The sequence below is a fragment of the Anolis carolinensis genome, chromosome 1, assembly GCF_035594765.1.
Source record: "Anolis carolinensis isolate JA03-04 chromosome 1, rAnoCar3.1.pri, whole genome shotgun sequence".
NCBI lineage: Eukaryota > Metazoa > Chordata > Lepidosauria > Squamata > Dactyloidae > Anolis > Anolis carolinensis.
Genome location: NC_085841.1, coordinates 216,737,281 through 216,758,528, shown reverse-complemented (window position 1 = coordinate 216,758,528; position 21,248 = coordinate 216,737,281). Strand labels below are relative to the sequence as shown.

The 21,248-nt window shown below is 39.7% G+C and overlaps 2 protein-coding genes across 12 annotated transcripts in view; one reads left to right on the top strand and one right to left on the bottom strand.

Annotated features, from left to right (window-relative positions):
• Window positions 1–21,248, top strand: part of LOC134295553 (uncharacterized) — a 473,735-nt gene that overhangs the window by 49,389 nt on the left and 403,098 nt on the right. The window lies entirely within an intron of this gene.
• Window positions 1–21,248, bottom strand: part of kcnh7 (potassium voltage-gated channel subfamily H member 7) — a 471,529-nt gene that overhangs the window by 414,245 nt on the left and 36,036 nt on the right. The gene's annotated exons all lie outside the window — the stretch shown is intronic.

The window sequence follows — 21,248 nt, the reverse complement described above, 5'->3', positions numbered from 1 at the left end:
AGCCCAAAACTTTATTGGCTAAAAGTATGAAAGTTTGGCACAGATCAAGGTATCACACAATTCTCAAGCCTGATTGTATGTAGCAGTCATAGAATCACACATGGGTAAAGGTCCCTTCCTGGCTCTTCTATCATCTGGAAATAAAGCAGTCCTGGCAGTTGCCAGGAGTTGGCATCATAAAGTGCTTTAGGAGATCCCTGAAAAGAAAATGATGAGCACAAAAGTCCAGGCTCCCTGCAAAATTCGACCTATGATAAACATGTACAAGATAACCATGCACCAAACTGTAATACACAAGCAAGCATTTAAGTGCTGAGAAGGAAGTAGAAGCCTGGAGACACTCAAGCTTTCCAGGTGGAGCACAGTGAAACCAGTCAACAAATGGCTGGATGATTGGTGACATCCAACAACCCCCTCCCCAAAGGTGCAGAGACATTTTTAGGTAGTTGAACTACCCCAGAAAGGCAGTGGCTTCCTGCAGCTCTTTGCTCCGCAGCAGTGTAAACTCATTCCCTAGGGCAATGATGGGCAACCTTTTGCACTTGGTGTGTCAAAATTCACCAAAAAAAAACCTAGCATGACTTGGGTGGTGTGTCACTTCGAGAAAAACCCATAATTTTGCAATATGTGTAGTTTAAATAACAAAAATATATAATTGTAATATATAACTGTATTCAATAAATCAAAAACTATTTACTACCATTATTTTTATGTACAACAATCTATGGTACCTCTTGCAGTTTCCACACTGATTTCTCTCTATTCTAGTTTCAATGTAGTCATGAATAATGAATAATATAATAATATAATAATAATAATAATAATATAATATACTACAATAATAATAATAATAATAATAATAATAATAATAATAATAATAATAATAATATAATAATAATAATAATAATAATAATAATAATAATAATAGAACGATATAATAATAATCTATATCTATATATATATCTATATATAAATGTAATGTGCATAATCCCATGGAGTAAACAACAAAACCACTGGACCAAATCACACCAAATTTGGCCACAAAAGACATAGTCATCCAATCAATCTGCATGCAGCAGCGTGTCAGCAAAAATGGCCAAGCGTGTCAGTGCTGACACTCATGTCATAGGTTGGCCATCACTGCCCTAGGGCACTGCTCCTTAAACTATGGGTCACAAAAAATTGGCAACAGTAAAAAATACTTAACATCATTTATGACCAGCAGAAAATACTGGAAAGGTTTGGTGGGCATTACCCTTGAGTTTTGGAGTTGTAGTTCACCTACCTTGTGGACTCAAACAATGATGGATCTGGACCAAACTTGGCACAGATATGCAATGTGCCCAAATTTGAACACTGGTGGAGTTTTGGAAAATACACCTTGACATTTGGAAGTTGTAGTTGCTGGGATTTATAGTTCACCTACAATCAAAGAGCCCCTTGAACCCCACCAACTATAGAATTAGACAAATTGGGCTTTTGGCAGGAGGATTTATCATCTGTTTCCAAAAAAGAAGAGGACAGGCGAAGAGATCTTCAGCCTTCTCTGCCAAAGGGGTTCCTAAGACCATCAGAAATATATGTTTTCTGGTGGTCTTTGGCAACCCCTCTGATACTCCCCATTGCCAAAATTCCAAAATGTATTCATAGTTAGGATGAAAATATTTCTTATTAAACCAAAGCATTTGCATGTCAGAGAAAACAAAATGCATATATCCAGTCATCCAGGCAGCAAACTTTGAGTGCTCAGCATTTTAAAATTTAAATCTGAATCCTGTCCCATGCATTTGGTTCAGAAATGGGGCTACCATTCTTTCTTTTCTCCTCCCCATAGGTTCCTCTTCTTTCATAGCTCCTAAAATGTGATCCTTTCAATAGTGTGAATTGCTGCACCTATTACATTTGATGATAGCAGATGGTTGATATTTTTGTTCCTATTTCTTTTTTAAGAATTAATCAAAAATCACCAGTATCTTCATTATTTGTTTTATTGTTCTTCTGATTTTGCGTAATGTAGTGTATATTATCATTTATTGTATTGTTCAATGTGTTATGATTTGTTGTTCTATTTATATTTTGTTATATTGTATTGTTCTGGGCATGGCCCCATGTAAGCCGCCCCGAGTCCCCATTGGGGAGATGGTGGCGGGGTATAAATAAAGTTTATTATTATTATTATTATTATTATTATTATTATTATTATTATTATTATTATTATTATTACTATGATAAAAGAAGTAAAAAGATAGCACATATAAAAAGCCTGTGAAATTTCTTCAAATAGAGAACTATCCTTTGTAAAGTAGGACATATGGCTAATCTAGGAAATGGAATACAGTGGGGCCTTGATATCTGCTGAAATTTGGCCCAGGACACACACACACACACACACACTGTGGATACCAACTTGTGCCAAGATATACAGTGGTGTAGTAAAATGTCCTTTATATAAGCTTTGCTTTTCCGGATGGTTTTGTAAAATATTCTGTAATATTTTAAGTCATGCATGGTTGAATCCATAGCACTGGTGGAACAATAGCAGCAGACCGAATGGGAAAGCCATTTCGTTTCAAAATTCTTCCAACATGTCATCACATCATTCTGGTGCATATGCATACTAGGCCTAGTGAATTCAGTAGGGAGTGCACATAGTCTTGATAATGAAGCCATGTTTAAAAGAAGTGTTATTTCCCTTCTTGGATTTATCACATCTTCAGCTTGACACGACTCCATCCTAAGGAACTCTGAGATGTATGGTTTAAATGAGTTACTTGGAACTCTTTGCTGTAGACAATTCTATTGAAACTCCTTTCAGTTCCCATGGAACTTTGGTTTAATCCTCAACCTATTTCTTGGGAAATATAGTTCAGGAGAGGGCATTGGTTGTCTCTAACAGAGAATTCTACGTACTTTTCTATATACCCATTTTGAAGTTAAATAATTGAAGAGAACTCTTGGATTTGAGCACATGCAGACGGTGCACCACACTTGGACATCTTCTGATCTAGGATGACCAAACAAATCTGAGGAATCTCCATAAGTGTGTCCTCTGATCAACCAAAATGCAGAAGGGGACACTGAGGACAATAATCTTCTCAAGGCCTCATAGTAGCCATGAGCCAATCTTCATAGAATGAACTGAAATTTTGGCTCTTTCAGAAGTATGTTTTGAGTCCAGCCAGCGTGTCTAATCTGTGCCTTCTTTTGAAATGAAATACGTTCTGCAAGTTTCTTCTATTGTTTGTATTGGATGCTATGCCTAATTATAGTTTCATGCTTAAGCAATGATTGCTGTCAAAACAAACAGGGTGAAATTTTAAAATAATTATCTTTTCCACAAACAAAATTTCAAGTGGGACCATTTCTGGGGAAAAAGAAACAGTTCAGCTACCAAATTCCTTATTTAGTCCTCAGACTACCCAGTTCGGGTGAGGGTTCTGAATTAAATATTAACACTGAGAATAAAGCAGCACTGTTACACTTCTACAAAAAAGTGAGCAGGTTCTCTAAGTCCCAATAGTTTGAAGGAAAAGCTTTGTTCAAACAATGTAAAGCATGATGCCTTCAGGCAGCATGTTGTGAGTCATGAGCCAGTGTTGACCATAGCTAGAAATGGCAGTGAACAGGGTTTTCCTTCCTCTGTCTTCCAGATAAGATACACATAAATAACATTCCCTCTTTCTTTCTGTCAAATAGCCATAAACACATGGAGCCTCACTTCTTGTTCTCACCACAAACCATTCCTTTACAACAAATTGAATCAGAAGAGTAAGGAGATAATAGCAACAGTTGAGGTAAGGGAGAAATAAGAGTTGCACAACTCAAAGACAGTGCTAGCATTGAACAAAAGAGAACATCTCGAGTCATTGTGAGGGAAGTGAATGGGCATTTCATAAATGAGGGCCAATTAAGGTGTTAGAAGTTCACAGAAATAACTATTTTCCAAAGAACTATACAGCCTTAAATATATATGTAGTTGGTTCTGACGCCTTAAAAGGTATGAAGCAGGACTGAAGTGTCAAATGCTTAGCTTGCTTTGAGTATTCTTGTGCTTTGATCCAATGCTTGACTTGGCTGACCTGACCAGTGACCTATTTTGGGTGAAAGACAGGGAGAATGTTGTTCTGTTGTTCTCCTGGATCTCTAGCAACTTCAATGGACTATTGTATCTCACTCAACTGTTGCCATCAGTTGAGAGTAGGAGGTATTGTTACAGTGGTTCTGTTCCACCGTAGAGGGCGAGTTCAAGAAAGTTGCATTGCAAGTTCAACCCCACAGCCATTTGGCTCATTGGTTATTTAATGTAGAATTAGTGCTGTTTGCTATCACTTCAACTGCCATAAAAAGGTAAAGGTTTCCCCTGACATTAAGTCCAGTCATGACTGGACTTAGGGGGTTGGTGCTCATCTCCATTTCTAAGCCAAAGAGCCGGCGTTGTCCGTAGACACCTCTAAGGTCATGTGGGCGGCATGACTGCATGGAGCGCCGTTACCTTCCCACCGGAGCGGTAACTATTGATCTACTCACAATGGCATGTTTTCGAACTGCTAGGTTGGCAGGAGCTCGAGCTAACCTGGGACCTTTTGGTCTCCAGCTCAGTGCTTTAACGCACTTCGCCACCGGGGCTCAATATTGCCATAGCTCAATATTATAGAATCATAGGAGTTGTAGTCTTAAGAAGGTCTTTAGTCTTCTCTACCAAAGAGGGCTGGTGCCTCACCAAACTATACATACTAGGATTCCATAGCATTGAGCCTTGCCAGTTAAAGTGGTCTCAGAGTACAGTGTAGATGCACCCATTTTAATTAATTAATTAAAATTTATTTGTACCCTGCTCCCTCTCCCCGCAGGGACTCAGAGCGGCTCACAACAATATAAAATCACAGACTACATAATAAAACAAATAAATATTTCAAATTAAATACACAACCAACGGTAGCCAATTACAAAAAAATTATCAACGATAATAGACAAGGACATTGTACATGAAATAAGATAAAATACATAATAAATACGCAATACTTACACTGTGTTGCCCTTAAAAACCTCCCAACCACTATCCTAGTTTGAACCCATTTAAGATTTATCATTGTGTTCTTCCATTCAATGCTCGATGTTAAACCTTTTAGCCGTTTTCAAAGGCCTGATTCCATAACCAAGTTTTATTTATTTATTTGTTTGTTTGTTTGTTTGCAGTATTTATATTCCGCCCTGAAGAGGACTCGACAGATTACAATGAACATATATGGCAAACATTCAATGCCATCAGACAAACAACATACTGTATAGACATACACAGGGGCATTTAACATTTCCAGCTTCACAATTCTGGCCACAGGGGGAGCTGTTGCTTCACCGTCTACTAGTGACTGTACTTCCTCATTCTTTTCTGGCATGTTACTGGCAGTTTTATGGTGTTGTAAATTAGTTAAATTAACCTCCTGCATAAAGCGTACCTAAATTTCCTACTTGACAGATGCAACTGTCTTTCAGGCTGCATAGATCAACAGCAAGCCAGGCTATTTAATGGTCGGGGGCTTTACCCGACCTGGGCTTCGAACTCATGACCTCTTGGTCAGAAGTGATTTATTGCAGCTGGTTACTAGCCAGCTGTGCCACAGCCCGGCCACAGCCCTGTTTTCAGCTCTTTCCTGAAGGTTAATAGTGTGGGGGCCTGTCTAATCTCTCTGAAGAGGGTGTTCGAGAGCCATGGGGCCACTACTGAGAAGGCCCTCTCTCTTGTTCTCACCAACCATGCTTCCCCTTCAGAAAATCCTAGAATAAGCATTCCCTTCATGACCATTACCTTCACTGCAGCCAGCCCCCCTCCCCCCATCTTCTCAAACAAGACTGAAATTCAACTCCCCTGTTGGTTTATCAATATCTCATCATGTAGCTGGGTGGCTTACTTTCAATAAACTCGGTAAGATAACATCAATAGAAATAACACAAGTTCCAGTATATCCGTTATCCAAATAAGTACAGTATTACTTTTTAGAACCAACTGACACTTTAAAGTCAGTTCTTCATTTACAGAACAAAGTTTACAACAGAAAGACCTTGATCAGTTCCTCATTTAAAAGTCTTATGAAAGCTGATGAAGACCTTTCTTTTTTGAAAGCTATTCAATATGTAGCTTTAAGCAGGCTGATTGAATATGTTTCTTGCCTTTTGACTATTTTAAATATTTTGATTCCTCCAGTAGGTTTATCATCTGTCATTGCTTTATGGTTTAATATCAGTGAGCTTTGTTTTAAACGATAAGCGTATTTTTAATTTCATTTATTATTAAATGTATGATTTCTAATTTTAGCAGCTTTGAGCCTCCTTCCCCACAATGGAGAAAGGCCGAGTATCATTGTTTTAAAATAAAGAAGTTAAAATAAAATGCGGATTCCAATAACTACCTTTGAAAGATATTTCTATTATGAATGTAACCTTTCTTCTAACCTTGAGATCTTCTCAGTTGTTTTCACATAAAAATGAAGCTAGATTATGTATTAATGAAAAAAACTAGAGATTTGCCTTTCCAGTTGCTGGTTTCAGGTACCAAATGGAACAATTTATATCGTGCCCTAGGCATTTTCAAGTCAGAGAGTAGCAGAAACACACAATGAGTTCCCTCAAGCATTAAAAATATCACCTTAACTTAGTAGAGGTAGTCTTGTCCTCTTTCACATATTCACAGAACTGGGGAAAATTTAATCGTGAAGAAATCTTTATCTATTGATCTTAACTATGACCTCATCAGATGGGCAACATTGCCCATCCTATGACACTTTCACTTCACTTGAGGAATGGAGTCCACCAGCTCTCATCACATTATGTCGATCTACTTCTGGTGAGGCTCTGTGCCCCAAGTGAAGTGGAACTGTTGCAGAAGGCAGCGGCGGCAACATGGGTGACTTCCCCACCAGGCCTTGCCAGATTCCACACAATGCATGTCAAATGCCAGCCAGCCTTAATGTGATGAGTTCCAGCCCTCCACAATTCTGTGTTCAACTTTTGTGTATGTATTTATTCACCAATTCTATTAAACTGTTCTCTCTAGAAATTTCTCGGTCCTCCAGGAGAACTCTATGGTCAACATCCACTAAGTCTCCACAGAGTTTTAAACAGAGAACTCCCTAGGATTTTCTGTGTCATCCAATGAAATTCAATGGTCAGATTTCAGCAGTCATGCTGGAGGACCTAAAAGCACTTATGACCTTATCACATGGGGCTTTTTTAGCATTCTAGGATGCTTCCCTGTCAGTCCAGTGATGGATGAGCATGTTGCCCATCACATGACGTTGCTGGACTTCTGGTGGAGGCCCCACCCTCAACTGGAGTGAAAGCATACTATGACGCTTCCCTCACAGCATGGGAGCCAGTACAGATCCTCACTGCTTCGGAAATGGTTCCCACATGTGATGAGGGAAGCATTGCCATGACAGGGTGACAGGGTCACCCTTTATCCCTGTTGTTTGGCCACAGAAGTTGGCAAAATGGCACTGAGGGAGCAAGTCCCCCGTGTGATGTCACCAGAGAGGTGTTCTCTCACATAAAGCAATTAGCAATTTTTTGCATTTTCTCACTGTTATGGTTGTCTGTGCCCCTAGCCCCAGCAAATATGGAGGGCTAATTATAACGCCAAACTCCAATAGGGGCTGGGCTGTGGCACAGGCTGGTGAGCAGCCTGCTGCAATAAATCACTCTGACCATGAGGTCATAAGTTTGAGGCCAGCCCGTGGCGGGGTGAGCACCCGTCAATTAAAAATAAAAAAATAAAAAATAGCCCCTGCTCGTTGCTGACCTAGTAACCCGAAAGAAAGTTGCATCTATCAACTAGGAAATAAAGTACCACTTATAAAGTGGGGAGGCAAATTTAACTAATTTACGATGTTGGAATGAGGAAGTGCCATCACAATGGATGATGAAGCAGCTGCTCCCCCCTGTGGCCAGAATCGAACATCCCCTCAGGAGAAGGTTAAATAGCCTCTGCATCTGTCTCTGTCCTGTCCTATGTATATAGCATTGAATGTTTGCCTTATATGTATACAATGTGATCTGCCCTGAGTCCCCTTCGGGGTGAGAAGGGCGGAATATAAATACTGTAAATAAAATAATAAATAAATAATAGGGCTAAGTAGCAGTTGTATGTCAGCCTGTTCAGCCTGTGATTGTGTCTGATGCTCATGATAGGAATGATGATCAGGATGATGTTCATGATGGGAATGATGTGCATGTTGATATGCATGGTCTTGATGATGGTCTTGATGATGGGCTCGGGCCGGAGTTAAGTTCAGAAGAGAGGCCTGAGCAAAGTTGCATTTCTGGGAAAGACCTTTCACTGATTTTCCCAGAGCAGCAGCCTGAAAATGATGCTGAAATTGCTTTACCAGGTGCTGAGGGAGATGATAGTGAAACCTTGGACAGAAAACAAAGTTTTAGTTAACAGAGGCAGAACTGTCAGAATCTCAGGCGTTCTCCTTGTTTACAGCAAAGGAAAGATCACAACCTGTTATCTAAGTGGGAGAGTGAGAAATAATGCTTTCCTGTTAGTTTTGGGCCTTTCGAAAGACTTTATAATGATTCATGGGAGACTAGTGACTCACTAGAGTCAATGTCTTTGATTCATGCTGGTTTCATTTTCAAGTGCTCCATGTTCCATGTATCATGCTGTTGGCAAGTTTAAGCTTTTTGCCAAGAGTTTCTGCTGTTTTGGTTTCTTGTTTTCATGTGCCTTGCTTCATGAATTTCTATGTACTAATGGACCTGGTTTTCTTCTGAAGTTTATGGATTATCTTAAATTTTGGATTTATTTTTTTTTTACTATTTTATTGCTTTGTCTCTATATATTCTACAATAAACTGCTTGCTGATTTTACCAAGCTGATGTGGTGTTTCAAGTCACAGGGGGTCCTGCTCTGGAGTTTGACAGTAGCCATGAAACAATTTATGAGCATGCCAGACAACATTACAAAAGGTTAGGTTATCTTAACCTTTTTTAAAATAAACATTTTATTGTTTTACCCCACTCCCACCCTCTGACCTTTCCCCTTGGACATAATCTTTGTACAGTGAACTACAGAAATTACTTTTGAAATATCTGTCATAATCTCAATTTTGCCACTCCACATCTTAATACATTCTCCAAGCAATTCCTAACTGAATCCCACATACTCTTAATTATTATAATATTTTCTATTTCATTTATATTGTTCAATTTACAATTTGTTATTTCCACATTTAACATATTAACTATATAATTATACCAATTTGTCAGAGTCAATTTTGTTTTATCTTTCCAACCCTTCACTAAAACAATTTGTGCACACGCTATTAATTTGTCTACCACTATTTCCTTTCGTACATTATAAACTCCTGGTATCCTAGCATGTAATACATTTCTGTTGGCTATTATTATTTGAAGATTTAACATTTTATTACTTTCTCCTTTAATCATTCTCCGGTATGCCTATACTCAATCACATTCCCATATCATGTGATTAAACACAACTCTTCGTTTACAATCATGCCAACACCTGTCATTTACCCTGGTATAAAACATGAAAGTTGTGCAGGAGTCCTATTTCATTTTTGTAGCATTTTCCTTCTTACTTCCGTTAGTACATTATATTTTTTTCTTTTGCTATATTATTTATTTTCTTTTGGGTGTCTTCCCTCTCAATTTTCATGCTCATTCTCTACATTTGAAGTATCTCCTCTATTATTTCTTCTTTTGCCATTATAATTTGTTCATACAAGTCTCCTCCCACCTTTTTCTCATCTCTCAGACATTTCCTTATCACTTTCTCAAATGGACTGTTTTGTTCCCTGATTCTCTCCCTCCACCTATAAACATTTTGTCTTATAGTCCAACTTTGGATCTAGTTTCCTGCTCCTATTGAGTTCTGAATTTCTTTTTGCTCTACAAGATTTCCATCTTCTGTATACAAGTCCTCAACTAATCTTTTTCCTCTACTTTTGATTAATCTCAGTGCTCTACCTAAATTTACATCATTGTTGTGATTAATCTGCCATATTGTTGCCAACTTATTCTCATTGTCTGGACTTAATTTCTTCTTTCTTTTTTCCACACTCTTATTGTTCCTTTAAACGATCCCTTACATTCCATTTCCTCTCTCCTATTCCATTCCTTACATATTATTTATAATATTATTTATTATTTTCTCCATATTTTCCTATTTTTCTTAGTATTTCTAACAATCTTTAAATTTGAAACACATCACAGTATGCTTCTAAACTTGGTATTCCCCAGTCTCCTCCTTCCTCTTTTGAATTTAACAATTAATTTCTTATTCTGGACCTTTTTTCTCCAACTGCCTATTTCTTAATTCTTCTATCTCATATCTTTATCATCCCTATTTCTACTGTATTTGGTAGTGTTTGGAATTGATATAGCAATTTCGGCATTATAAACATTTTAAGGCCCTTATTTTATCCACTCTTTCCTTATCTTAACGGAAACCTTGAAGGCAATGTCCCATAGATTAATATATTTACATTCGCAGAGGTACTCACCCACACCCACAATGTTCTTGTGTAGTCACTTCTGTAGCCAATACAGCACATGCATACTTCACTACACACACTCCAGGCACACACACAATAGGGATGTATCAGACTAAGGGAAACCCAGACTTTTCACAAGTACGAAGAAATATCTATCTAGAAACCAGCCAACCCTCAAGGCAGCTCAATGAGGCATAAGCATGCTCAGTGGCCGGAGAATCCTGTCTGACCTTGGGGAAAAGGAATTCAAAACCTGGTGTTGGGAGGATTGTAATACAGTATGAGTATTGTGAAGGAGGGCAACTGTTGCATATCTATAAAATAGATGTGTTGTACTGGCACTGTGAAACATTATCTATTTAGACAATTTTGAATGGGGAAAATATGCAAGCTAGTCAAAAAGGTTAGAATAAATGGGACTACGATTCCAAGAATGCCCCCAGAATACAGCTGACAGCATTAGCATGCTGTTGAAGATTATGGGAATTGCAACCCAGAAAGCAATATTTGTAAGTAACTAGGGAGATGCACAGACAGTTGTCTAATACTCACTGTAAAAAAAAACAACAACAACAACAACACAATTCTCACAAGTCGATATGAATCATAAACCAGGACACTAGTGCCCCCATAAGAATGACAGAGAGATTTCCAGCCTCTACTCCTTCATCATGTGAATTTCTTTTTTTTTAAATTATTATTATTTTAGAAAATATAACAGACAATCATGAAAGCGAAAAAAAGAAGTAAAATAAAATAGACACATACAAAAAAAGAATAAAAAATACAGAAAGATATAAAGGTTTACACTGTAGTGTACAGCCAGCATTCGTTAAACTAATGGATATTCACAGAGTGGCTGTACCGTTGTTATACCGTAACTTATCCTTGTCCCCCTAATCCCTCACCCGTGAACCCAACCTCCTAGACCTCTGATACCCCTCAGTAAGTATCACGTAACTAACCATCAACTACCCATGTATCTACTTTCGCTAAATCCCCTTTATGGCAGTTATCAAATTTACCTTTGTCTTCTTTTCCAGATACCCAAGTGCCAGCCTCCATTTGTTTACAATATCCTCATTATTTCCTCCTCTATTACCATTTGTCAGCTTGGCCATTTGGATATATTCCCCCAGTTTATCTCTCCAGTCTTTAATACCTAGCTCTTCTTCCCCCTTCCATGTTTTAGCTATTATTAGTCTTGCTGCAACAAAACAATATTGGCAAATTTCTTCGTCTCCTGCACTAATACGCCTTCTAAATAAACTTAATAAACACATTTCCAGGTTTTTCTTGACCTTTTTGGTATTCATATTGTTTGTTTCTTTCACCATTTTTATCCAGAATTCTTGAACTGTATTACAGGTCCACCATACGTGGAAAAAGATTCCTTTCACATTCTTGCATCTCCAACAGGCCCCTCTTTCTGTTTTCTCTATTTTCTCCAGAAGCTCTGGAGTTATGTATGTTCTATAAAACATTTTTAACATATTTTCTCTAATTGAGCCGGCCAGAGAGAATTTAAACCCCTTTTTCCAAAAATGTTCCCAATCTTCCAGATCTATGTTTCTACCAAAGTCTTTGGCCCAAGAAATCATAACAGTTTTTATTTGATTGTCTGCTAAATTATAGTCTAAAATAAATTTATAGAGCCTTGAGAGTAAACCTCAAAGATACGTTCTAACTCAGATTTTTTGGATGCAAATCTACCCCCGCATCCTTCCTAAATCTATTATGCAGTTGGTAGAAACTGAACCAATCTTTTATCCCTAATCCTTCTCTGCCTTTAAATGTCCATTGCCCTCTTTCTTTAACTAAATATTCCTCATATGTTCCAACTTCAGTCCATGTAGCTGGTCTCAAGACTGCTTCCAAAGGGCACAGCCACAAAGGGCTTATACCTTTTCCACGTTGTCAATTTCTCATGTGTTGTGGTCTTATTAGTTGTGGGACATGCAACTGGATTCTAGCAGGACCAAGAAGAAAAGAAAACATATCCAGCATATTGCAAGTTTCTGCTTGCTTCCATTCTTCACATGCCACTCCCTAGGAAAGATTGCCAAGGCATAACTAAAAATGCCACTAAGTTGTTTCTTTTCACAGTCGAGTTTGATTCAAATCCAAAAGCTTGCCAGGAAGCCATTCACTTCTGCGAGAGAGAAAAATAAAGCCACTTGGACTACTGTGAGAATGAGCAGAAAATTATAGTAAGTGTGTCTTTGGCTTGTGTTTTGACATTAGATCCTGGGTCAATAGCTAAAGCAAGTTGGGGACCATGTGGTTCTTCAGTACTGTTGGACTGCAGCCTGTGACCTCTCAACATTAGCAAGATTGAGTAAGACTGACTGATCTTATAGTTCAAGAAACTCCCAAAATACAAGTGCATCCTCCTGAACAAATAAGGTAAGGTAAAGGTTTCCCCTGACATTAAGTCCAGTCATGTCTGACTCTGGGGGTTGGTGCTCATTTCCATTTCTAAGCCGAAGAGCCAGCATTGTCCGTAGACACCTCCAAGGTCATGTGGTCAGCATGACCGCATGAGCGCCATTACCTTCCCACTGGAGCGGTACCTATTGATCTACTCGCATTGGCATGTTTTCGAACTGCTAGGTTGATCGGAGCTGGAGCTAACAGCGACCGCTCCCGCCGCTCCTGGGGGTTGAACCTGGGACCTTTTGGTCTCTAGCTCAGTGCTTTAACGCACTTCACCACCGGGCCTCCTAACAAATACATTATTGATATTCTCAGTCCCAACCTCTTTCTGTTATAACAGGGGTAGAAATCCTGTGGCCCACTCAGTGTTCCTGAACTTCAACTTCCAGCTTTCTCCACCATTGGTTAGGTTGGACAGGGCTGTGTAGACTTAGGGGTTTATTGCATGAGTCAGGTAGGCAAATCACAATTACAGCAGGACAGCATCTTTGCCTTACGATTTATCGTGACATTGCTCCTTTCCTGCCACTCACCCAGTGGGAAACTGCCAGGAAAGCATTTTTTATAAACACAAATAATATTTAATGACTTTCTTTTGTAAGAGCAGGGCAAAGTCCTGTTGAATGAGTAGAAGGTGGCTTAGGTGATATTGGAGATAGCCCCATAGCTAAATGTAATATAGCCCATGGAAAAAAAAAACTGTGAGGGCTTTGAAATGAGCACAATGGACCTAAATTCAGGAAGCATCTGATTAATGTGGCCAGTGTCCCTAGCTATTTTTGTACACATTGTAAACATTGTTAATGTGATATCAGAAGGGACACAAAAGCTATTTTAAAAACCCAATGTACATTATGGCCCATGGGATTTTGTTTTTACATTCAGATGTCGGAGATGCAAATAGCCCTGGTATCTCTTCGGGTGAAACATTTTTTGTTTAAATAACATTTGCATCTGGTTCGTTGGTTTGTTGGTGGCTTTTAAAATGGATTCTCTGCAGATAATTTCTGGAGTGGATGAAACCAGAGCACTGTTCTTAGCAAAGGTTAGCCAAGATGCTGGAATCCCCAAGGCAGCAAGAGCAAATACAACATGACATCCATATTCACAAGGCTTTGAGTGGATGCATTTTGTTGGACATGAATAAATGAAACTGCATGCATCAGTCCTGTGGATACAGAGGTCATACTGTACGTTATTATTTATGCTATGACTAACAAGTGGTAAGGGCTTCTCAGATGCCTTTCTTAGGCATCATCACCATCACCATCACCAACATAATTATTTACATGGAAAGCATCAAGAAGACGAGATTTGGAGCAAAGCTTTGCAAATCTAGCAGGCAGAGAGAGGATGAAGCACTGGGCCATGGCCGAACAGAAAGAAACAACAGCACAATCCTGCCTAGATGTTGCAAGTTTGTGATGTGAACATATAGGCTTGCAGATGATTAAGCAGCAGATCTTTCTATGAAAGATTATGATGGGGAAGCTGGAGAGGGCATAGCTCTGTTCTGAGCGACCAGTGAGCTATCTTTGCAGTCGATTAGTGCTCCTGCTTGACATTTTCATGAAACTGGAGGTTGTGTACTCTCTCCTTTTCCCCAAATCAGCATCAGTCTGTCACCAACAGCAACATTGTGGCAGTAGTATGTTGAATAAAACTCAGCTCCAATGATAGTGGTGGGATGGTGGCAACTAATGGCTTCCCTATCAATAGGGGAAGTGAATGTGCTCTAGATTTAAAGCTGAAGTTGAAAGGGACTTTCCTCTCAAAAGACCATGGATACCTCCTTTAAAGTGTGGATTAAAGTGTGGGCGTTATCACAATTGCTTTGGTTACTGTTTTGAGAAATTATTGATAATTATTGACAGCAGGCACTTATACATGCCAACTTGCAAGTAACTCCCCACAGCAGGCTCCTATTCATAGCAATGTGCAAGAAACATAATCCCAGCCAATTTTCATGATCTAAATGCTACCTCAGTTAAAATAGCAGAAGAGTTCAGTTATTTAAATATAATTAATTTTTATTTACTTACAGTGAAACAAAACACAAAAACAATGAACATTTTACAAACACATAACCCCACCACCAAGGCCTGAACAAGTATCATTTCCTTACCATAGGATTTATAAGTCAACCATTAAACAAATGTCATATCCAAAATTCCTGACTAACAAGACTGTATTGTTTTCCTTTTTTCCTTTCTAGAAGAGTTCAGTTATTGTCCCACATCACACACCCCACAACAGTAAACCTTTTCCTAAACAGTTACTTTTCAGCCAAAATAGTGTGGAACCCCCAGTGGCATAGTGGATTAAAGCCTTGTAACTTGAAGGTTGGGTTGCTGACCTGAAGGCTGCCAGGTTCGAATCCCACCTGTGGAGAGCGCGGATGAACTCCCTCTATCAGCTCCAGCTCCATGCGGGGACATGAGAGAAGCCTGCCACAAGGATGGTAAAAACATCAAAAAACATCTGGGCGTCCCCTGGGCAACGTCCTTGCAGATGGCCAATTCTCTCACACCAGAAGTGACTCAGGTTGCTCCTGACACGAAGCCAAAATAGTGAATGCCATCATATCACTTTCATTTTTTTATCATGTCAGAAGCGACTTGAAAACATACTGCAAGTCACTTCTGGTAGGAGAGAACTGGCTGTCTACAGAGGCTTTGCCCAAGGGATGCCTGAATGTGTTACCATCCTGTTGGGAGGCTTCTCTCATGTCCCCACAAGCTAGAGCTGACAGATGGGAGCTCACCTTGTCTTGCGGATTTGAACCGGCAACCTTCAGGTCAGCAACCCAACTTTCAGGTCAGCAGTCCAGCCAGTACAAGGATTTAACCCATTGCGACTCTATAGCATGACTAAAAAAAACCTTTCATTTTGGCCATGTCATGTCCCTAGGACCTATTAGAAGGACGAGAGGATAAAAACTGACCCTGACTTCCATGCAGTTATCTGCTTTGCCATTTTGCATATTTGTTTCTGAATATTCCTCATCATTGTTTACTATTTCCTACCCCACCACAAATATTCCAGAGCAATAGAATGTCCAGCATATTATAGAGCAGGCATGGGCAAACTAAGGCCCAGGGGCTGGCTGTGGCTCCCTGGGTGCTTACCTCAGACCCCTCCTTATTTTCCCTGTGTCCTCTTGGCATAAGAACATGGTGGCCCATCCCATCCTTATGCACAAAAGGACAGGGGAGGATGGCACGCAGCAGCTGAGAGCCCTCTGGCACTCTCAGTCACTGCATATCTCGTCCTCCTCCCGGCATAAGGACGGTGCGAGCAGCCCTGTCGTTATGCTGAGAGGATGGCCCGAGGAAGGCACATAGTGGCTAAGAGCCCTCTCAGCCATCACCTATCTCACACTCCTCCCAACATAATGCTGAGAGTACAGCCCAAAGATTGGGAGAGGAGGACCAGGCAGGAGGATCAGGGCAGTCACTGCATGTCTCATTTTCCTCCCAGCATAAGAATGGGGCAAGCAACCACATCCCTTATGCCAGGAGGACAACCTGAGGATGACCTGATCCCTGCCTTGCCTCCTCCCAGTTCCTCCCTCTCACAGGCCCATGCTACCCAGCACTTGCCCGACTGCCCTCCCTCCTGGAAAGAACTGGAAAAAAAATATATGAAGATCATGAGATAATGTGAGAAGGCACAAGAAGATACAGCCAATGGACTTAAAATTAAAAATGTTAGAATCTTCAATATTTTACTAAATGTGTGCTGAAGAAATAGAGATGAAGAGTTAGTTGTAAGAATGATGAAGGTAAAGGTTTCCCCTGACGTTAAGTCCAGACATGTCTGACTCTGGGGGTTGGTGCTCATCTCCATTTCTAAGCCGAAGAGCAGGCGTTGTCCGTAGACACCTCCAAGGTCATGTGGCTGGCATGACTGCATGGAGCACCATTACCTTCCCGCCGGAGCTGTACCTATTGATCTACTCACATTTGCATGTTTTTCAAACTGCTAGGTTGGCAGGAGCTGGAGCTAACAGCGGGCGCTCAAGCCGCTCCTGGGATTTGAACCTGGGACCTTTCGGTCTGCAAGTTCAGCAGCTCAGCGCTTTAACACACTTATTGTAAAATAACTCCCCATACTCCCAACAACCCCCACCGTCTTTGTTTTCTCCATGTGGCGTATTAGACATTTGCAAAGATGCAACTAACCAATAATAAATCTATTATCCCCAAAATCTATTATCCCTCCACCTCCACTCTCCTAGTAAATGCTTAATAAAAATTAGAAGTAGTAGTAGAAAAAAAGAAAGAGACATTTTCAAAGTAGCTGAAATAGTGAGATGACACAAATTTAATCAGAACTGCTCCTGACCGTTACAGGATAGTGTATATTTCGGTTCAAAAGCCACTGGCAAGTCCCATAGACTTGATTCAAGTATTCAGAGTCAGGCCATGCAACACACATACAGGTGTGTCCTCCAATAAGGAGGTGGTGGTTTCCAAGATCTGCCACCTTTGGTGGTTTGCCAAATGGTTTTTTTTTCGTGTCAGGAGCAACCAGAGTTGCTTTTAGAGTGAGAGAATTGGCCATCTGCAAGGATGTTGCCCAGGGGACGCCCGGATGTTTTGATATTTTACCATCCTTGTGGGAGGTTTCTCTCATGTCCCCGCATGGAGCTGGAGCTGATAGAGGGAGCTCATCCGTGCTCTCCCCGGGTGGGATTCGAACCTGGCAGCCTTCAGGTCAGCAACCCAACCTTCAAGTCACAAGGCTTTTATCCCCTAGGCCACTGGAGGCCAAATGGTAGGACATGTCCTGCTCCTGCAACTCTGTCATCAGCTCTGTTTTCTCAATGAATGTCTTTCAAAACTGGCCTTTAACAAGCTCAAAAGCTTGGATAGGAGTGTTAGATCTGTAAACACTTCTTAAGAGTAACATGCCATTTTTATTTAAACATCTCATTATGACAAAATATTCCTCACTTCTTTGTCACTCTGAGTCTTCCACTTATACTGTGGGCCCATAGGGTTTGGTTTCTGGACCTCCTATGGATACTAAAATCCATGGATGTCCAAATCCCATTATACGCACATGTAGTAAAATGGCGTCTTGATATAAAACAGCAAAATCAGGGTTTGTTTGGGGGATTTCTTTTTTTGGGGGGAGGGGTATTTTTAAGCCATGGTTGGTGAAATCTATGGATGCAGAAAGTTGGCTGTACTTTTTTTTTTTTACACTAGTCATTCAAAACCCTTGCGTGGGTTTCTAATTTCATAACTTTGGTGCACAGAAATTGATATTTGATCCACTAACTGAATTACTAATATTGCTTTGCTGTCTATCAAAGAAGAGAAAAAAAATGCTATTTTGTAAAGTAGCAATTTAGTGCTTTTTATAGATAAATGTATCGAATTTCTTTGACACTGTACCTAAACCAGTAAAACACAACAAAAGAAAAAGATACAGGAGCCACATCACAAAAGCAATTGTAAACAAATATTAAAGAGATGTGAAAGTCAAGCAAATATTCTTATAAAATTGTGTAATTGTGCATTCCATCTCTATTTTCCTTTACATCCTTCCCCATCACTCATCCTTTCAAGGAGACTTTTAGCTTGAAACAAAATATTAGTGGCACCAAAGCCACATAGCATTGTATGGCTTATGCCATTATTTTTTGGGAAAAAAACTCCATCGGGATCCAGTCTATAGCAAGCAGGGAGAATATTTTACCTCTCCTTCCTGTGCTATGATCCAAGTGAAAATCACACACACACAATCTATTCGGCTAGTGTGTACAAAGATTAGCGGCACGCACCAGCTGAAACATATCTGTTTTGACCTGCTTTAGATAACACAGAAAAATGCCTGACTCGGTTCTGATCATTTTAGAGGTTGGTCAATTTGACTTAGGTCAGACTATGATTCCAAGTTTAGAAAATATGAACTATTGTGCCTCTCAATTGACTGTGGAATCAACAACCGACTATGCTTGTTCCTATATACAGTAGAGTCTCACTTATCCAAGCTTCACTTATCCAAGGTTCTGTATTATCCAAGGCAGTCTGCCTTTTAGTAGTCATTTTTTGTAGTAAATGTTGCAATGTTTTGGTGCTAAATTCGTAAATACAGTAATTACTACATAACATTACTGTGAATTGAACTGCTTTTTCTGTCAATTTCTTATAAAACATGATGGTTTTGGTGCTTAATTTGTAAAACCATAATGTAATTTTATGTTTACTAGGCTTTTTTTCTTAATCCCTCATCATCCAAGATTTTCGCTTATCCAATGTTCTGCCGGCCCATTTATCTTGGATAAGCGAGACTCTTCTGTATATGGAATAGAAAAGATAATGGTGGCCATTTAACAAGCCAATGTGTGCAAATGAGGAGTTCAGTTACACCTCTCTGGATGTAGCAAAGCAATCTTTCACAAATGATCCGTTTTACCATCCCTCAGATGCTCCTTTGACTTCTTTCTTAAAAACCGCTTTCTTTTTAATAACCTGGCTTCAGGAACGGAGAAGAGAAATACAATGATTTCAGTATAATAAACCTGTAAAAAATGTATCGTTAACATACCCAGAGTGAGTCCCCCCATAGAATTCCATCAGCTCAAAGGGTATACAGTAGAGTCTCACTTATCCAACACTCGCTCATCCAACGTTCTGGATTATTCAACATATTTTTGTAGTCAATGTTTTCAATATATTGTGATATTTTGGTGCTAAATTCATAAATACAGTAATTACTACATAGCATTACTGCGTATTGAACTACGTTTTCTGCCAAATTTGTTGTCTAACATGATGTTTGGGTGCTTCATTTGTAAAATCATAACCTAATTTGATGTTTAATAGGCTTTTCCTTAATGCCTCCTTATTATCCAACATATTCGCTTATCCAACATTCTGCCGGCCCGTTTATGTTGGATAAGTGAGACTCTACTGTATTTGAATATCAGTTTGTAGAAATTATTAGAATGCTAACAAGTGATATGTAAATATAAGAGCTTATAGAAAGTAAATGTTGCAAGTCGCTTCTGGACTGTGCTCTGATTTACAAAAGTAAAAGTAGGCGCTGGAAATAATATCATAGGAATGCTGACTGCACAACTTGGGGATCACAACCAGACACAGTGAAGACATCTGTCCTTGTGCTTTACTACTCTCTTGCTGAATACACATGCCTCTCACCATGTTAAAACAGTGGATGTGGCTCTTAATAAGACATGCTGCATTATCACAGGATGTCTATGCCCCACACCACTGGAGAAATTAGACTGTTCAGCTGGCATAGCACCACCTGACATCTGTCATGGAAACAGCAGGCAGAAATGAAAGGGACAAGGCATTGATATCTCTGGCCTATCCCCTGTTCCGATATTAGCCAGCATGCCAATGCCTTAAATCAAGAAATGGTTTTCTAAGATCTACAGAGATACTCGCAGGAACACCTCGGCCATCAAGAGTCCAAAAGTGGCAGGCTAAAACCTGGAACCTCAATTAGTGGCTGATGACAGATGAGAGACTTCCTCCTGGGCACACAGTAGATTAGGTGACTTGGAAGGTGTTGAACAGACTGTGCTCTGGCATTACGAGATGTAGATCCAGCCTTAAGAAATGAGGTTACAAAGTGGAGAAGAGAAAACCACAGACCACCTACTACAATGCAGCTTGAGCCCTGCCACATGCACAACAGAGGACCTTCTTATAGCAACACCAGAGGCACTCCAAGTGACCAGCTACTGGTCAAAGGACATTTAGTATAATGGCAAGTTTTTAAAACTTTGTTTATGTTTTCAAATACATTACAACTTGTATCCTCAATTCACTTCTGACATGATAAATAAATAAATAAATATAGAAAGTAAATGTTAAAATGGGTTAGAAAGTAATGGCATGTATTGATGCCTTATTACTCCCTGGGCAAAACATCCTTTTTGTCATTACACTTCCTATTCTTGGTTACTAACATGAACATTAGCAGTAATATAGAGAGTAGCAAGGCATAGTGGCTGGAGTATTGGAGAATGGGAGATCTGGCCATCAGATTGGAAAAAATCAATTTATATCCCCATACCAAAAAAGGGAAATGCTAAAGAATGCTCAAACTTCTGTACAGTGGCACTTATTTCCCATGCCAGTAAGTTAATGCTCAAGATCCTGCAAGGCAGACTCCAGCAATACATGGAGCGAGAGTTGCCAGATGTCCAAGCTGGGTTCAGAAAAGGCAGAGGAATGAGAGACCAAATTGCCAATATCCGCTGGATAATGAGGGAAGCCAGGGAGTTTCAGAAAAACATCTACTTCTGCT